The sequence below is a fragment of the Jatropha curcas genome, chromosome 10, assembly GCF_041381405.1.
Source record: "Jatropha curcas cultivar XTBG-Jc1 chromosome 10, XTBG_Jcur_1.0, whole genome shotgun sequence".
In the NCBI taxonomy this organism is placed as follows: domain Eukaryota; kingdom Viridiplantae; phylum Streptophyta; class Magnoliopsida; order Malpighiales; family Euphorbiaceae; genus Jatropha; species Jatropha curcas.
The window spans coordinates 25,386,990-25,405,832 of NC_143160.1; the positions used below are offsets into that span (position 1 = coordinate 25,386,990).

At 31.8% G+C, this 18,843-nt stretch overlaps 2 long non-coding RNA genes across 2 annotated transcripts; one reads left to right on the top strand and one right to left on the bottom strand.

Moving 5' to 3' along the window:
• The first annotated feature begins 465 nt into the window (after positions 1–465).
• On the top strand, positions 466–2,558 carry LOC149493341 (uncharacterized). Its single transcript, XR_016318567.1, has 3 exons — positions 466–739; positions 870–954; positions 2,361–2,558. It is a non-coding gene; the product is annotated as an uncharacterized LOC149493341 (long non-coding RNA).
• An 11,411-nt stretch (positions 2,559–13,969) lies between these two features.
• Positions 13,970–16,491, bottom strand: LOC149493342 (uncharacterized). The gene is made up of 3 exons (XR_016318544.1): positions 16,073–16,491; positions 14,986–15,070; positions 13,970–14,174 (listed from the first exon to the last, which is right to left on the bottom strand). It is a non-coding gene; the product is annotated as an uncharacterized LOC149493342 (long non-coding RNA).
• Positions 16,492–18,843: the final 2,352 nt, after the last annotated feature.

The window sequence follows — 18,843 nt, forward strand, 5'->3', positions numbered from 1 at the left end:
TGAAGAGATTATGAGACAACAACATCCTCAGTTGTTTAATTCAGGTGAATTTCGAGGACGAAATTCTTTAAGGGGGGGAGAACTGTAACGCCCCATTTTTTTTCCTGTGTTTTAATAGTAGTTTACCGGTCTGTGAATAGTACCACCGGTCCGGAAGTTGGTATTATTTTTGGTCCGAAAAATTACTATTTATGTTTTATATTTTATTTAACATTTTTGGCGCATGTATGCATGGTTTTTATGGGTAGAAAGTAAGGAATATTTTTGGAAAATTTAGATACTTAGTAAATAGTGAATTATGGTGTTACATTAAGTGAGGAAATTTGAGCAATTATTTTTTTTATGGAGGAAAATTGATGAATTATTTTTATGGAATAAATTAGAGACTTTTGTGGAGATAAATAATATTTTGAAGGAATTTAATTGGAGAATATTTGGAGAGAAGACCAAAATACCCTCTAATTTGGAGAAAAGACCAAAATACCCCCTTAGTTGCTTTAATAAAGCAACTATCAATTATTGAGCACCAACTTTTGCCTTCTTCTTCTCCATACACGTTTCCTTCTTCTCCTTCTTCTTCTTCTTCTTCTTCTTCTTCTTCTTCTTCATTTTCTTCAATTCCTACTTAGTAAACACCCATCCAACTTGATTTAAGGCATAAATCTTAGAGAGTGAAGCTAGAGAAGTAATCTTTGGTGACTAATTTCAAGAAATTTGGTGATTTTCCTACTTGGGTCAAGTAAGTGATTTTATGATAAGTGAATTATTTTTGGATTTAGAGTTGTCTTTTAGCATATACATGCTTAACCATGCTCCAATTATTTTTTTTCTTTGTTTTCTTTGTTTGATTTTGAGTTTCTTCCATGTAGAGGGTGGAGAGCCTTCTAATAAGGATAAAGGCAAGACCAAAGCTTGAGAAGCTTTGATTAAAGCTTGTTAAAGCTTGTTTTGAAGGTTAGTGTTCATAAACACACTTACCTTACTCAAATTTTGATTTTGTGCCTTTATGCTATTATGTGTATATTTTGAGATTTTGTATGAAATGATTGGTTTGTTGAATTTTGGTTGTCATTACATGCTCTTGGATGATGTTTGATGAGTATTTATGTTGTGGTAGACATTTCTACCTTGTATCTTTGTGGTTCATGTTCCTTTCATGGCTCAAGTAAACTGAATTTGGGAAAAACGAGATTTTGGGTGAGATTTAGGACCATTTTTCGGTCCTTTCTAATTTCCATTTGTGTCTGAGTCCTTCATAAAAGTTGTAGGTCTATCTCTTAGCTTTCCAACCCATCCTCTTGTGTTCAATTTGGAGATATATAACTCAACTTATGGCTAAAACACCCAAACTGACTCTGTTTGTGTCGGGCCACATGCATCACTGACATTAGTGCCCATTTTGACCACTATAATGACAAGATTAGGTTCTGAGTTCTTCATAAAAGTTTTTTCCCTGTGTCTTGAGAATTCTCTCGTTCTGGATTGGTTTAATTTGAGTGTGGGGTTTAGTAGGAATTCAAGAAACAATGGACTTGGTTCTGCTGAATCAGGTCTGGTCTGTCAGTCTGTGTTCCTAGCTTTGTTTTGTTATCTTCCATATTGATCTGGGCTGTGATCCCTTCATAACATTTGTAGGATTTTTTCTTAGCTTTCTAACGACTCTAATTTCATTTAATTTGGAGACCCATACCTCCAGTTATGTTTTAAAAACACAGCGAAGGTCCATGTTATTTTTATGCTGGAAATTTTCTATGTTAAGTCATTTTGTTTAAGTATGAGAATTTTTATGAATTACTTAAGTTTAAATTAAGTTTTTATTATGAGAAGACTAAAGAAAATGAATTTTATGAGAAATGTTTTTGGGCTCTAATATACTTGGTGTGAATTTGATGCATGATTTGATTTTATTATGTATGATGAGCATGCTCGGCATTTGATGCCATTATGATAAGAAGCTATGATCATATGCTAGGCACTTGGGTGTCTTACGTTAGGGCGGACGCGCTCTATATGTTATGAAAAGGTTGGCGACCTAAGGCCATTATGAATAAGCTATGAAAACTTATCTGCTTCTTTTTCTCCTAAGTGTATGTGAGCCCTTATACAATATTTTTAAGGAAGTGAAATAAATGAGATCACATTATGTTAATAACTCTTAATTTACCACAACTTACTTATGATATCAAATGAATTTCTAAAGCATGATGTGTTGGTGTGCATATGTACTGCATGTTCAAATTTAATGATTTTATGTATATAAATGATTGTTTTTAAGTATGTTGTCATCACAACATTGGTTTGTTGTGTTTTATGAGCACCACTGAGTTTTATACTCAGCGCGTTGATTTTATCACGCGCAGGTTGGAGATTGTGCTTGCTGCTTAAAGACCTGAAGAGTAGCATCAGAGTTGAAGAGATCTTTTGGTAGTTGATTAGTATTTTATGTAACTAAAAATTTTGGCATGTATAACGATTACATTTTTGGAGACTGTATTATTTCATTTATAACTTAGCATGTTATTGTAAATTATTTTGGTGTATATATATTGGGAGATAAACTTGGACTTATTTAATGGTTGGAACATTAGAAGTTGATATATTTAAATGAATGTATTGAAGTGATGAATATTATAATGTTATTGAGGAACTATGGAGTTATGAAATTATAGAAGTGCTATTGTGTTGTTATTGGAGTTTGATGGGGTTTGGAGTTTGAATTTGGGAGTGCTTTGTATTCATATGTTTGGCAACTTCTATTTTTGGGGGAAACTCTTGCAGTTTTTCTGTAGGATTCTCCCAAATCATTTTCAAAATAGAATACTATTACTTGCTAAACTTGTGAATACTAAGTCACTTCTAATTCATAATATGATTGTTTGATTTATATGTAGGTTAGGACGGTGCCTCCGGCACCGAATGTGGCATCCACCGTCGGGTCTTTCGGGATCGGGCGGCGGGTGTTACAGATAATGAATTATTACACACGATTTTGTATTCCTAATCGGACTTAGTGCATAAAATTGTGAAGGACCACTCCTCGAATCTGGCTCTGTCCTTTTCATTTATGGGATAAGTAGTTGAGTGAATTCAAATCATGATAGAAAAATGATGTCATCCAATCATTATAAATTAAAGAAATAGATTACTTTGATATCATCTTCTTTGGTTGGCTGATTTAGGTTCATGTAAGGGTAATATATCTTCGTATTAACTCTACTCACAACCCTTAAATTAAAAGAAGTGAGATGAATGTATGTAAACATGACAATGAAATTGGGGCTTGATATTTTATAAAGAAAAGAATTCTTCAAGTCCATTTCTCATGATTGAATTGCCCAACCAGTCAATAATGTCTACCTTCCAAATTTCATTGTTTGGAATAATAAGCCGAAATATCTCCTATGGAGATTTCATTACATCTTTCAATTGAATTTTTTTAAGGAGATGGGATGGATATTTTGAGGTGTAGGTGATAATTGGATGTAATTGAAGAAGGTGAAATTGTATGTGGACTAAATTGAACAAGTGATTTTTATTAAGGACTAGAGAGTAGTTTACAAAGAGTTTGTTGACTTGTTTTGCATTTTTGTAGCTTCACACTCACTAATCAACACACACAAGCCTTTTTATAGGCTTCTTCACCGACTTCCATTAGTCGGCTTATAATATATATTTTTTGTAATTATTAATATTATTATTACTAATATCTTTTAGATTTTTCTTTAGTCAGTATCATCTAGATAATTTTAGATCCTTATCCATAAACATTTAATACAAGATAATCTAGATGTTTTGAGTAGGCCTAGATTTTTCTAGATTGATTTCTAACACTCCTCCTCAAGCTAGAAAAATCATTAATTCCAAGTACTCTCGAAGTAAATGAACTTCTCAGTTGCGACTGCTTCAATAAAAATATCTGCAATTAGCTCGTCGATATTGCAGAATTGCATTGAAATTTCTCATTTATCAACAAGGTCTTCAATGAAGTGACGTCGTAATTCAATGTGCTTTGTTTTATTGTGAAAGACAGGATTCTTCGTCATAGCAATAGTTGACATGTTGTCACAATAGATCGTCATTGGGGCCTTAATGTCTTCTTTTAAATCTCGTAGAATTCTTTTTAACTAAATTACTTCACATGCAGCACTTGTAGCAGAAATGTATTCGGCTTCAGCTAAAGATAATGCCATGGTCTTTTGCTTTCTTGATGACCATGAGATAATTTTTGTTCCAAGAAAGAAAGCATATCCACTCTTGCTTTTTCTGTCATCGATTATTTCAGCCCAATCACTATCAGTATAGCCAATGAGACTTATTTTCTTTAGACTAGTAGAGAATTCCAAAACTCTTTGTTCCTTTCACGTAGCGAAGTATTCTTTTTACAGCAATAAAATGCGCCTTGCTTGGTTGGCTTATGTATCTTGAGACAATGCTGACTGCATGTACTATATCAGGTCTTGTATTGGTTAGATATATTAGCGACCCCACTAGACTTCAAACGATTGTCTCACTTACTCTTTCTTCATTATCATTCTTTGTTAGTTTGTAATATTAGGCCATCGGAGTTGCTAATGGCTTGCAACCTTCCATGTTATATTTCTTAAGTAGATTGTTTAGATCGTCTGCATATTTTTCTTAACACATAAATATCTTACCTTGCTCTTGCTTTACTTGGATTCCAAGGAAGTACTTCATGAGGCTAAGGTGGTCATTTCATACTCTTCCATCATAGACTTTTTAAACTCCTCCATCATCTTGGTACTTGTGCTTGTGTATGTAAAATCATCCACATAAAGACATAAAATTAAAATATTTTTTTGATCTCGTACCTTGATGTATAATGATGGTTCATTGGGACGTTTGACGAAGCCGTTATTAACCAAGTACTTGTTAATCTTGTGGTTCCATGCTCGAGGTGCTTGCTTTAGACCATATAATGCCTTCTTAATCTTGTAGACCATATCTTCTTGTCCTTGAACGATATAGCGTTGAGGTTGTTCCACGTAGACTTTTTCTTCAAGTTCCTCATTAAGAAATACAAACTTGACATCGACTTGATAGACTTGAAGCTTGAGTTGAGCGGCTAAAGCAAGTATGGCTCTGATTGTCTCCATGTGTACCACAAGTGAGAACGTCTCGGAATAATCTATTTCTAATTGTTGAGAATATCCTTTTGAGTCTTGCCTTGTATTTGTTAATTGACTATCTTCATTATATTTGATCCTATAGACCCATTTGAGTCCAATAACTTCTTTGTCATTTGGCTTGTGTTCTAGCTCCTATGTTTCATTCTTCTTTATCATCTTGATTTCTTCTTCCATTGCATCAACCAATTCTTTTTTTTTATTGCTTCATTAAAGCTTATTGGCTCTACAGCTATGAAATTGCATTAGTAAGTTTCTTTTACCTATTTAGCAGTATTTGCATGCTTTGGATTTGGTTTTCGCATCCTTTTGGACCTTCTTAACTATTTCTCTGTTTCTTGTTTATCTTGTTCCCCATCTTGTCTTACACTTGTTAGTGGTAGTTCAGGAGATAAAGCTTCTTCTATGCTTGTTGGGGATGACTCGTAACTTAGTAATTATTGTGATGAAGTCCCTCGTTCTTCTTCTTGGCGTTCCTCCGATCTTGAAATCCTTAGAACCAAGATTTGCTTCTCGACTTTATTTTCTTCCCAATTCCAAGTTCCATCTTCATCAAATTCAACGTCTTGACTCATAATTAATTTCTTTGTTCTTAGGTTGTAAACTCGACAGCCTTTTGATTGTGTACTGTAGTTTAGAAAGATTCCTTTTTTTGTCTTTTCTTCGAGCTTGTGCCTTTTTTTCTTTTGGTATGTGAACATAGCAAATGCATCCATAAACTCTTAAGTGTTAAGCTGATGGCTTCCTTCCACTCCATGCTTTTGTTGGAGTCTTGTTTCGTATCACCCTTGTTGGACATCGATAAAGTAGATAGACTGCTTCTGCCTAAAATGTCTTTGGCATACATTTTTCTTCAAGCATTGATCGTGCTATATCCATAACTGTTCTGTTTTTTCTTTCAGATACCCCATTCTGTTTTGAAGCATATCCAATAGTAAGTTGTTGATCGATGCTTTCATCTTCATAGAACTGGTCGAACTCCTTTGAAATATACTCTTTGCCACAACCACTTCTTATTACTTTAATGTTCTTGCTACTTTGATTTTGATGAAATTCCTGAATCTCTTGAAGATCTTGGAAACTTCTAACCTTTCTCGCATGAAGTACACCCAAGTCATTCTTGTATAGTCATCAATGAAAAGGATGAAATACCTGTGTTGACAGATGGATGGTGTCTTCATTGGTCTAGAAATATCAGTGTGAATCAACTCCAAGACTTCGTCTGCTCTCCATGAACCTCCTTTGGAAATGGTTTCCTATGTTGCTTGCCCAAAAGATATCCCTCGCATACTTGATTAGTTACTTGAATTGCTAGCAGGTCTTTAACCATCTTTAATTGATGAAGAATCTTCAGTCCTTGAAAGTTGAAGTGACCAAATCTTCGATGCCATAACCATGATTGATCTTCTTGTGCCATCATAACTATCTCAATATTTGGCCAATGAATGGGAAAGCTTCTTTATCGTTGCACTTTTACTTTCCCAATCACCAAATTTTTATTTTTATTATCATATATGGTGCATATGTCTTGTTTGAAGTTGAGTTCATAGCCTCTCTCCATCATCTGACCTATATTGAGTAGATTTTTTTTTTTAAATCTGGTACATAAAGAACTTCTCTTATAAATTGCATACCTTTTCTTGTATTAATTGCAAGAGTGCAAATGCCTTTAGCGTCGATAAGATGTCCATTGCCTAGTTGCACTTTTAATTTAAAGGTCTTGTCTAGCTTTTCAAAGGCTTCCTCATTAGGAGTTATGATTGCTGCACCCGATATCTAAATACCAAGCTTCACTTTTCTTTTCTTCTTTTAGTTTTGTGGCTAAATGGCAAGCGTAGAAAATATGATCTTCTTGGTCTTTTTCTTCAGAATAGTTGGCTTGATATCTTTGCTTGAGTCGGCGGTCTTTCTCCATGTGGCCATATTTTTTACAATGTCAACATTAATTCTTTTCTCTAAATAAGCAATCTTTCTCAAGATGATTGGTTCTTTTACATATTGGGCATGGCGGATATATCCCTTTGCTTTGATTTTGATTACTCCTTTTATTTTCTTCACTTCTAGAAAACTCTTTAAATCTTTTACCTTCAAATTTAGATTTTTGACACCTTATATATAGTTTAGATTGAAAGGCGCTTTCAATAGAATCTTGATCACGCCTTCTTAATCTTTGCTCATAAGCTTAGAAGGATCCAACCAGCTCAGTTAAGGATAAAGTGGTTAAATCCTTCAACTGCTCAATGGTCGTTACTAGTGGATCAAATTTTTCAGTAACAGTGGCCAATATTTTCTCAACCACCTTTTTATTGGAAATATCTTCTCCATATGTTGTCAATTGATTTACTATTTCTTTTACTCTTTGATGGTCTCAGAATCCTTCGTCTTTAGATTTTCAACATCTCTTCGTAGAATTTGGAGTTTAGCAAAGCGTACCTTAATACTGCCTTGAAACTCCTCCAATGTTTCCATGCCTCTTTAGCAGACTTGGCTCCAACAATTCTTGGAAAAATTGATTCTGCCAATGCCATTTGGATGTAATACAGAGCATCCGCATCTTTCTTCTTCTCTTCTTTTAGCCTTTTTTGCTCTTCTGCATTTGGAGTTGAATTGCTTGGCTCATTACTCCTTCCATAATTTCCCATAATTCTTGGGAAATAAAATATGTTTTCATTCTAATGGCCAATAATCATAATTTTCTCCAAAAAATATTGGTATCAATTTATTAGTTTAGGAAGAGGCCACAGTGATGAGATTATGGTATGAAGGTTATTTAGGTAAAGTATTATTTGGAGAGTATGAGTTTGGTTATGCCTAGTGTTTAATTGAATTAGGCTCTAATACCAAGTTGAATTTTTTAGGGAGATGGGATGGATAATTTGAGGTGTAGGTGATAATTAGATGTAACTGAAGAAGGTGAAATAGTATGTGGGCTAAATTGAACACGTAATTTTTATTAAGGACTAGAGAGTAGTTTACAAAGAATTTGTTGACTTGTTTTGTATTTTTGTAGTTTCACACTCACTAACACACACGAGCCTTTTTATAGGCTTCTTCACCGACTTACAGTAGTCGGTATACAATATATAATTTTTTTTAATTATTACTATTATTATTATTATTATTATTATTATTATTATTATTATTATTATTATCTTCTAGATTTTCTCTTGCTAGGCCTAGATTTTTCTATATTGATTTCTAAAACGTTCAAAAATCTACGAGGGTATTAACTGGAAAGTTGCTATAGAAATGAATATTTTATGTCATAAAACAAGAAATGAACTCATATGACTGGAAATTATTGAGAAGAACTTACAAGTGATCTATATTTGAGACAGTGTCTAGTGATGGAGAGCTTGAATGTGTTCTCCATCTTTGATATAGCTAAAAGGAAACCAGAGGGATAATTGATGGTTTTAGGTAATGAGAGAATGAAAATTTTATTACCCAAGATTTCTTTATGGTTTATGAATCATGCATATATATACAAATCAAAACGTTGAGGTTGAATTAAATAAAGTTTCTTTTATGCTATACTCCCTCCATTCTTTTTATATAGGAACAACTAATTTTTCACCAAGATTAAAAAAATAGTTTAACCAACTTTATTTTTGCCATTTTTCTAATTTATCCCTAATATCTCATTTATTCCTCCTCTAATATTAATGTATGCCTTAAATTAGGTTTCGATCTTCAATGGGGCTTTAAATGCTTGTTGGAATGAAGGGAATACAAATGATTGCAAAAACTAAAGTTTATGCTCTGAACAATGGAGGGAAATTCATGTTTTGGTCTTTATTTGGAAAAGTTATGTGAAAATATGAAAATTTTTGCTCATTTAACCTTCTAACTACTTTTAGTTGTTGAAAATGTACTTTGAATATCACACAATTTTTCAAATGAAAGTTTGTAAAGATTCCTTTCAATGTGTCAACATGAAGCTTTTATGGACTTTTTCCATTCAAACTCCATTTTAATCGGCGCTCATATCACCTATATGAGCACATTTTGTTTTCAACGAAAGTTGATGAAAAAAAAAACTCATTCTCCAAAATTTCTTCACATTAAATGCTCATCTATACCTTTGTCTGCCATTACCTTGAGAATCTCCCACACTAAAAGCTTCACAAAGGACTAAGAAAAGGGTAAAATAAATTTTTCATATTGGCATGATTCCCAAAATAACCAAATTAGATAAAATTTTTCGTATAAAAAGAACACCAAAATGGAATTTTTTCCTATATAAAAAGAATGGAGAGAGTAGCATTTAATTGTCACCTCCCAGCATCAATTAATTCTTTTACATGTTAATTGAGAGTTTTTTAAATATGTCAAGGTTCCAAGTGGTCTTGATAATGTCAATAATAAATTGACAAACATAACCCGGTATTGATATCCACTATTTGCTTCATTTGTATTTTCTAGAGTATTTCCCACCAAAACTTGATAAGCTTTAAGGGATTGGTATTTTCACTTGCCAATTACTTATAAATAGTCACTCGCAAGTTTTATAATTCATATATTTATTAACTCATTTTCATTGCTATTAAATTTCCTATCCTATAACAAGTCATGGATAGAACACCACCAATAAGGCATAGTAAAATGCATTTATTGCCAACTTCTCCTTTGACTCTTGAGATGTTGTTCATTAACACTAGGGAGCATTTGTCAAAGTTGAAGAGAGAGATAAAAAATCTTTTTAAAGGAATGGTACGATGTATAAGGAAAGAAAATAGAAAATCGTTAATGTTGCACTACTTTCCCTTGCTCAAGTCCTTTGATATTTTCCTCGATGTTGAAGAATTTAATTAAAATGAACATAAAGTGGTTATCATTTTAGATGAGGATAACATTGGACCTGTTGAAATTTAGGGTTTTTAGATGCTTTGTTGCTTCTTTTACTATCTAGTATTTTCAGTTTGATTTGCATGTTTATCTTATTTCAGTTTACTGCATTCTCTCTTTTTTTCTCTTCGTTATTTTACTGTCAAGTTGTTGCTCTATCAATTTTCTAGTATTTGGATCTAATACAAGTTTGCGTTGTTCTAAAATATTTATTCTTCCATTTTTGTTACCCAATTTATGCGACAATAAAAAAGATATATATTTTTTCCATTGTTGCATGTTGAATAGTTATTCAACGAATTGACGTCATACTTAGCTATGTGAATGATAATAAAATTATTTTTGTGAATTTATTCTAATATTTGAAATTTAGTAAAATTAAATCATACTCCACTAATGTTTAGTTCTTGAACAAGTTCTAGTTATATTAAAAGCACTCCATTTGATTGATTCCAGAAATTGTTACGCGATGTAAATTTTGGATTTGTCAAAGTGCCTTTTTATATATTGCAAGTATTTTGAGCTAAACGATACAGTACTGTAATTTATCGAATTGATTAAATGCACAGTCATTAAAAAAATAATGACAATTATTAAAATTAAACAAATTTTTAAGGATGTTGTCATATTATAATTTCTCATTCAACAATATGTTTTAGCTCGAAGATGCATGTTGTATGTGACCTTTGACTATATAATCAAATGCTTGTAATTTATGAAAAAAAAAAAATGTGCATCCTACAAATACAAAATCAAACAAAGTTCTTTTAGATCATATATGATTGAAGAAACTTTCGACTATCATAAAAGCAATCAAAAGTTTGGCCACCAAAAGCATCCAAATAACCTACAAAAAATTAATCTAGATGGTTTTATCATACTTCTTAACAGGGGATCTTTTATTGAATCATCATCGGCTTCTTTTGAGCTTTTATTGCATGTTGCAAAATATTCTTCAATTACTACTTCTCCATGTTTTGTGGCTTCTTTTTTTTTTTTTTTTTTTTTTTTATCTTTTTCAACTTCTCCAATAATAGTTGGAAGAGAATCTTCATCTTCAATTGCATAAAATGTTGTTGAAGAGATTATAGTAGAATCAACATCGATCACATATTGACTTCTTAAACGTAGTATAAGCATTCGAAGCCTCTTTATTTGTCCTATATTATTTATACATGTTTTTACTCGCACCAATCATAAGAGGTGCGCATTCTTACCAAAAGTTGTAAATACCAGGTTCTATACCACGGGATATAACATAAAATTTTTCCTTTCTTTTGTTCTTATAGGAATACATCTTGGTTTCTCCATCCAAACTTGGTGCTAATTATTGATTCATGATAGTTGATATAGTAGAAAGCATTGTTCTGAAAATGGACCAAACCGGCCGGTTTGACCGGGAATCGGACTGTGGTTGGGTTCGAGTTGTATAGAAAAATCGATTATTCAAAAAATTGGTCTAAATCTATAAAACCCGACTAAAAACCGGTGAACCAAACTGATTAAAAATCAGTTCGATTCAATTTTTGGGTTTTTCAGAAAATGTGGGCTTTTTTTAAAATTTGGCCTTCTAAAAATTAGACCCATTGATTTTTTAATTTTTGGGCGTTTTTACTTCTAAAGCCAAAGTCCTAATATGCTAATTAAATCAAAAATAATTTATGGTAATTAATTATTATTTTTTTAGTTTTAAATTTATTCATATTTTATTTTTTTAATTATTTACTAATTTTTATTCTTTTTGTAAAAGCCAAGTTTGAAAATGTTTTTTATTTGAGTTCAAAAATTTTTTTAACCTATGTTTTCAATTTTATATAATAAATATATTTTAAAATATTATATATAAAAATTCGGTCGAACCTCCCGTTCAATTAACCCCTACCTCTACTAGTTCACTGATCGATCCGAGTCTCAAAATACTAGTAGAAATATTAATGGAATTCAACTTTGCACTTAAAAGTTAAATATATTGGAAGGAAAAAACATTTATTATATTTAGTTGGTGGTCAAATCTTAAAAAGAGGAGAGAAGGAAATATTTCAAATTCAAAATCCTATTCTCTCACTTGAAACTTCAAATATAGGAAAAAGATTACACAAGGGTAAAAAGGACACTTTTTGTATGAAAAGTAAATTTGATCCGCATCAAGTTGATCCAAAGAGCATCACCCATTTAACGGATTTCACTAGAATTAAGGAAATCGTGTGAAATCATTAATAAGTTAATATTTTACTAAAATTCCTTTTAGAGAAGATACGAAATTAAGAGTAAAATAATTTAAGATAACTAAATTATAGTCAAATTAATATTTACATTCTTTTATTATTAGCAAATAGCTTTGGGGCCTTACTAAATTACTATTTCACTAGATAAGTGGGTCTTTCCATCCATTTTGACTGATTTTTAATGTTAAATTTCAAATTAAAGTGTAAATAAGAAGAGAAAATATAATCAAAACCGTAAGCTGCCAAGCCATTTTCTCCTCAACCTACAACACACTCTCCATCTACACCCTAGACCATCATCGTCTCATTTTTTTTTTCCTTTTCTTATTTTCCAAAACGAACGGAAAGACTGTAATTACACCTTCTTTAGTTTTTAATTGCAATTTTGGAGATTCCAAAAAGTCCTAACTTTATATCTTCTTGTATTATGCATTGTATTTTGGTTAATTGGTAATGATTATTCAATCTGGTGCTTCAGGAAATTAAAGTGCATATAGATTTAGTATTGAATTGGCGTATTTGATTAGAAATCGTTTCCACATCCTAAAGTTTTGTCTTTTGTTTAATCGATAAAATCGGATATATGTATTGAATTTAGAGGGGAGCAATATTCATTAGAGTTTGATTCTTCTCTCTTTTGATTTTATTGCGTTTCTCATAGAATTACAGAGCCCTTATGAAAGCTTACGAGATGAATCCATTGTTCGAATTTTCAGTATATAGCCTTGCAATTATGTTACTGTTGGCTTATAATGCTTATTAAACCATAAGAATTTAACATTGGCTGCAGAATATAGGCATAGCTTTACACCATCAAACTTTGGAAAACTGAGTTATAGATCCTCTGAAATATGGAAGGAGGTTGATTACATCGCTTGACATAAAACACAGAGAATAGAACAATAAGGTTATTTTTGTCTTTGCGCATCTCTTTAACATTGAAATTGGGTCAAAATGGATGGAAAGACCCATTGATTTAGCAGAATAGTAATTTAAAGACGCTAATGTTATTTGTTAATAATAGAAGAACTAAGTGTTAATTTAACTATAATTTAAGGATCTTAAAGGATTTTAATAAAATTGACTCATGACAATAAAGTATAACTATCAGCCTCCATTAGTCAAAGATCTATATATGCAAATCAAGATCTAAGGTTTTCAACAAAATAAAATCAAATATTATGCTTTTATTTAGTAATATAACCTCACAAAGAATGGACCAAACCTTCACAGAGGAGATAAAAAAACTCCAAATATGTGGGACCGAACCCTCACATAGAAGGAATAAAAAAAACTCCAAATATAGAGAGAAAAAAATAATAACAAAATCCAAAATAAATCTATTATAGAAAAAACAGATTTTAGTTTATTAAAAGTGAATAAGAGATTAGAAGAAAGAAAGAGTAGAAGTTGCATCGAAGGAAAGAATAGAAACTAGGGGCTACTGATGATCAACAACAACAGCTCCAAACAAAAATTGAAGTTAGACAACTAGAAAAAAAAGAGAGAGTTTTGAAAGAGTTTTTTTTCCTCGAGATTCTTTTCCCTAAATTTTACTTTGCGCTTATGAATAAAATAAGTCTAATCATCATTCCAAGTGTCCAATTTTAAATTTGTGTCTACTCACATAAGTTAAGTTATTCTTTATTATAATTATTATTATTTATTTTTGTCACGACCCATTTCCATGGACCGGACCGACACTAGGACCTGGGTGGGCTTAAGGCCCCCGAAGCCCGTAGTAAGCCTATATTATGCAAATCTCATTTACTATTCATAATTGTGGATACAGGCCCAATAATTTATTTCAATTATGTACCACTAGTACAGTTCATCTACAACCCATTAGAATACAATTGCGGAACTCTACCTGTACATTTACATCATCATTTATTTATCGTTTACAGTCTTCTATACTTATGTCTCAACTCCATAGGATTTTTCTTTCTTCTATTACCTGGAAAAAAAATAGGTAGGCAGGGGTGAGCGCCAAACTCAATGAGTAGGGTTATATAACCCTCTCACCCCACACAAGCATACAGATGCTAAAATATTTTTATTTGTTTATCGTTTAAATTTATGATCATGCAGTGTCACACAAATGGCAATACAACAGCAACCACAATTAGTATCACCTTCATATAATCACATCACGTGGAAATTAGTCAGTGGCACCACCTAAAACCCCAACTAGCCGTCCTCACACATGGCTCACCCTCTCATACATGTGCACCAGGGAGCCGATCCCCATACGGCCAACTGGTCTAATCCTCACTGACCAGTCCTCTCATTGTTTTTCCATTCTCTCTTTTTTTTAAAAAAAAAAAAAATGCCAACAGGAGGCAACCCGGTGGTCTCCATCCAATCTAGATCATCAAGTGCTCACAACAGGAGGCCACCCTGCAGGCTACAATCAAATCTAAATCATCAGGTGCACAACAACAAGAAGCCATCCTGTGGTTTTCCATATAATCCATATCATCAGGTGCACACGGGGGCGCCGATCTCCCATTTACCCGGCTGACGGTCAAACTCCATATCATATCATATTCAGGATCCATATCACATAGACCGTCCTCACAAATCCATGGTGGTCCACATCATCCCAATTCCACACAAACAAGGCACAGCAATATCACATCACAGGTAATCAAGCATTATTTAATATCAACAAATAGTGCATCACAATATAGCAGTAATGCATGATAACATTTAGTCGTGAATGCATGAATGCAGGCGGATGAGGCGAATTATCTAACACTACTCACAGTTTTTTTGTTGTCCTTCAAAGGACTGCCTTTCTTATTGTGCGCTCCCAGACTTTGTCTTCACAGTCCGAAACTTTATAAGTATCTATATAATAAGAAAATTCTACATAAGAATTCTAATTTGGAAAATGTAGTTTACATTCATTTGTTTGTTTTCATTTATTTGTTTTCGTTACTCGTCGGTTCACTAACTTATCAAACTAAACTGTATATCTATAGTGCATCTTTATTTGATTTATTTCTTCTAGTTTATTCGTTAAGTAAAACGTCTAATTATTTGGTAATTAATATTTTATGATACTACTAATCAAAATATTTAATATGATTAATAATAATATTATTAATAATGATAATACGATTGATCATATAATATTCATAACGTTAATAACTTTAGTCGGTATTTAATTCACTGAACTATATATAAATTCATTCCTCTTGTTTATTTATTTATTTGTTTATTTATCCCTCTCATAATCTTATTCTATATTTTTAATTTCTATGAATAATTTAATCGCTATAAGTAATTTAGTTTCTAAAATACAATTTATTTTCTACCGACTTTTCGGCAGCATCTCTCCTAAAATTTGGATTATCCACCTGTTAAAATATCAACAGTTTATCTAATAATTTCAAACCACACAGCCCATCCATCGGGCAATTAATCAAATGACATTTTCCCATCCTCCTTCAATCTCAACATCACCACACAATCCAATTTATACATTACAATAACATTATTTTTAAACTACCTTAATTATATCAACACTAATATTATAAAGCTATTAACTACTCACAATGACCAAATTAAATTAACCAAATTAATTAACTACAAATAAAATTAATTTAATTAACTAACATTACTAACATTAACTTAACTAAACTAATTGACTACAAATAATAAAATTAATTTCATTAACTAATACTACTAAATTAATTAACTACAAATAATAAACTTAATTTAATTAACTAATATTATTAACATTAACTAAATCAACTAAAATTATTAAAATTAAACTAACTAAATTTAATTAACTATCATTAATAAAATTAAATTAATTAACTAAAATGTATTTAAATTAATTTATACCCCGATATAATTTTTTTTTTTTTGTTGAATTTCTGCTAGCTTGGTGATCGGAGGCGTGCTGGAGCGGCAGCTAGGCGGTGGCGATGGCGTGACGAGCTGGGTGAGGCGCGGCGCTTGCTCGATCGAAGGCAGAAGGGGCTGTGGTGGCGCGATGAGCTAGAGGAGGAGCTGGCAATGACGCAGACCCAGTTGCAGGGAAGAAGAAAGGGAAAGAAAGAAAGAAAAAGGAAAGAAAGAAAGAAGAAGAAGAAGAAGAAAGAGGAAGAGAAGAAGAGGAGAAGAGGAGGAGGAGATGAGGTCGACGCAGGAGAGGAAAGGAAGAAGAAGAAGAAAAGAAAAGAAATAAAGTATGTCCAACTTCTAGATGATTCCGGTTCGATCCGAACCGGATCGGTCTGATTCAACGACTCATCTCGATTTTTACTCGATTTGCAGGTTTTTCACATGATTCTCAGGCTATTCATTTGGTTTTCGAAAATCAATTTGATTTTTGGGTCCTGTTCGACTTATTTTGTTTATTTAGTTCGGTTTCGCAATATTTTCTCTATTTACTCAATTATAATACAATATTAATAGTAATGATATTTGATTTTAAGACAATTAATTTATATTGCAGTTACATACATATACATACATTTGTAATCAATTAGTAACTAGAGTCCCATTTTATTTCATCGAAACTTTTTAAGTGTTCTCTAATCGAAATTCCCGAATAATCTGTTTTTGGGCTTGGGCCCAACTCAAAAATTTGGGCTCGATTTGAGACTGTGTTACATTTACAGCCCACACTGTCAAAATTTCTTATTTTTGATTTAAATTAAATTTGAAAATTTCGAAAATAAAAATTCGGGGTATTACAATCTCCCCCCTTAAGACAATTCGTCCTCGAATTGAGTCTAGTGGAAAAAGAATGAGAATGGACAGAGAGATAGAATTTCAAAGTCATAGGAATTACTTCAGTTTTCAAATGACAGCTTCAGAACACATATATTGATCGAGGAAAGATGAGTAGAGGTATTCTGGTTGTTCTTCTATTACCAATTATCTTATTTAAAGCAACGTTTTGTTCCATGTTCGCACTACTTGCCCAAGGCTTACAAGAAGCTTCGTCTAAGAGACGCAAGTTTAAGGAAAATTATCTTGTAACCCCTGCTTTTTATAATATCGCAGGACGATTCGAGTCTTATTTACACAAGTCCTATCTTTCTTATAATATATTTGTTGTATACTAGCGTAATTATTTAAATAGCTCCTTTACAAAGGACATCTCTGCACTATTAGTTATCTTACTCCATAGGGATCTCCACACTTTCTATTTAATCGCCGTCCTTACATCTAACACTTATTCCTTAAATTATCTTAACATATATCATTAAAAGTTGACTTTCATAATAACCGCTCATTTCACTTAGGTTGTTTATTAATTCATCTTAATGATAGTAAAGCATACTTATTCAGCATTCCTTCCACTTAGTTTCTTTATACTACGAATCATGATTTTTCACGATTTATCCGATCACTATCGTTTCACCCTAATATTTATTATCTCAATAACAGTTCATAAGTCCCGACATAACACTGTCTTACAATTCCGACATTACACCATTTAAGTAGACATCACTAACTCAATTTCTTTCACCCAACTCTGCGTCAACTAAATAATTTATTCGTTCCATATAAAAGTTCAGTTTATACCTTAATTATGAAATAATCGCAAGGTCCTACTCCACATTTATAATACTTAAGCTAATTGTTTAATTTTCCATCCAAGTTTTAAAATATAGTATCAATTTATCTATCTCACCCTTTTCTTATTTAAGTTTAGCAAGGTATTTATCACTTCCTTAAATTTGTTCATTTAACCTTATCAACTCTAGTTTCTCAGGTTAGCACAATGCCACCTGGTGTTCTTATCTCAACCTCAACTAATATCAACTAATATCTATACATTTCACTAATTTAATCACTATTCTCGAACTTTCCTCTTGAAGTTTAATTGTTTAATAAATTTATGGGTTGTTTACATCTACTACTGTTATCATTTTCAGATAGCCCCCTAATCAATTTAAGCATTGTCTCACAGAAGGATCAACTTCGAATATTCTTTTTCTTTGCTGCCAGCCATCTTGTCAGGATTTAAATTTATTAATTTTAATATTTATCAACTTTGTCACATATTTACATTGTATTGTATTAACATATCTTTTACTCCAAAACGTTTTCTAAAGTAGAATAGTTTTCTTATGATTTCGTAAATTACCTAGCAATGTAAGTTTCCACATCAAGTCTCTTTAATTCTGTTGTCACAATTTACTACAGTTAAAAAGGCATAGTACTCAAAATTTCTATTTTTTTTTTTAATATATCTATTTCTAAGTTTCACTGCTTTATATCTCTTATTCCCAAGTTAATTCTACAGTTCATTTCTGTTACTGATGTCAAATCTCTTTTTCTTAAGAAAGTTTCTATTCAATGGTTTCATTTATAATAATAGTTTGCAACACTAATTATCTCATATCAGACATTTCATCAACTGTCCACTAAAGATTTTTGAGCAAATTAAAAGTCTTGATTTACTAATAGTTATAATATACATTATTTCGCTGATATAAATCATGAGATTAATCGTATATTCAAAAATTCAACTAATGAGTTATCAACTACAGCCTAGGTTGACCATCCTTGGGTAACTGACTATATCTAAAAAAAATTTTCAAAATAAATTTTTTTTTTTCAAAGGTTATTTTTATTTTATTATTATTATTATTATT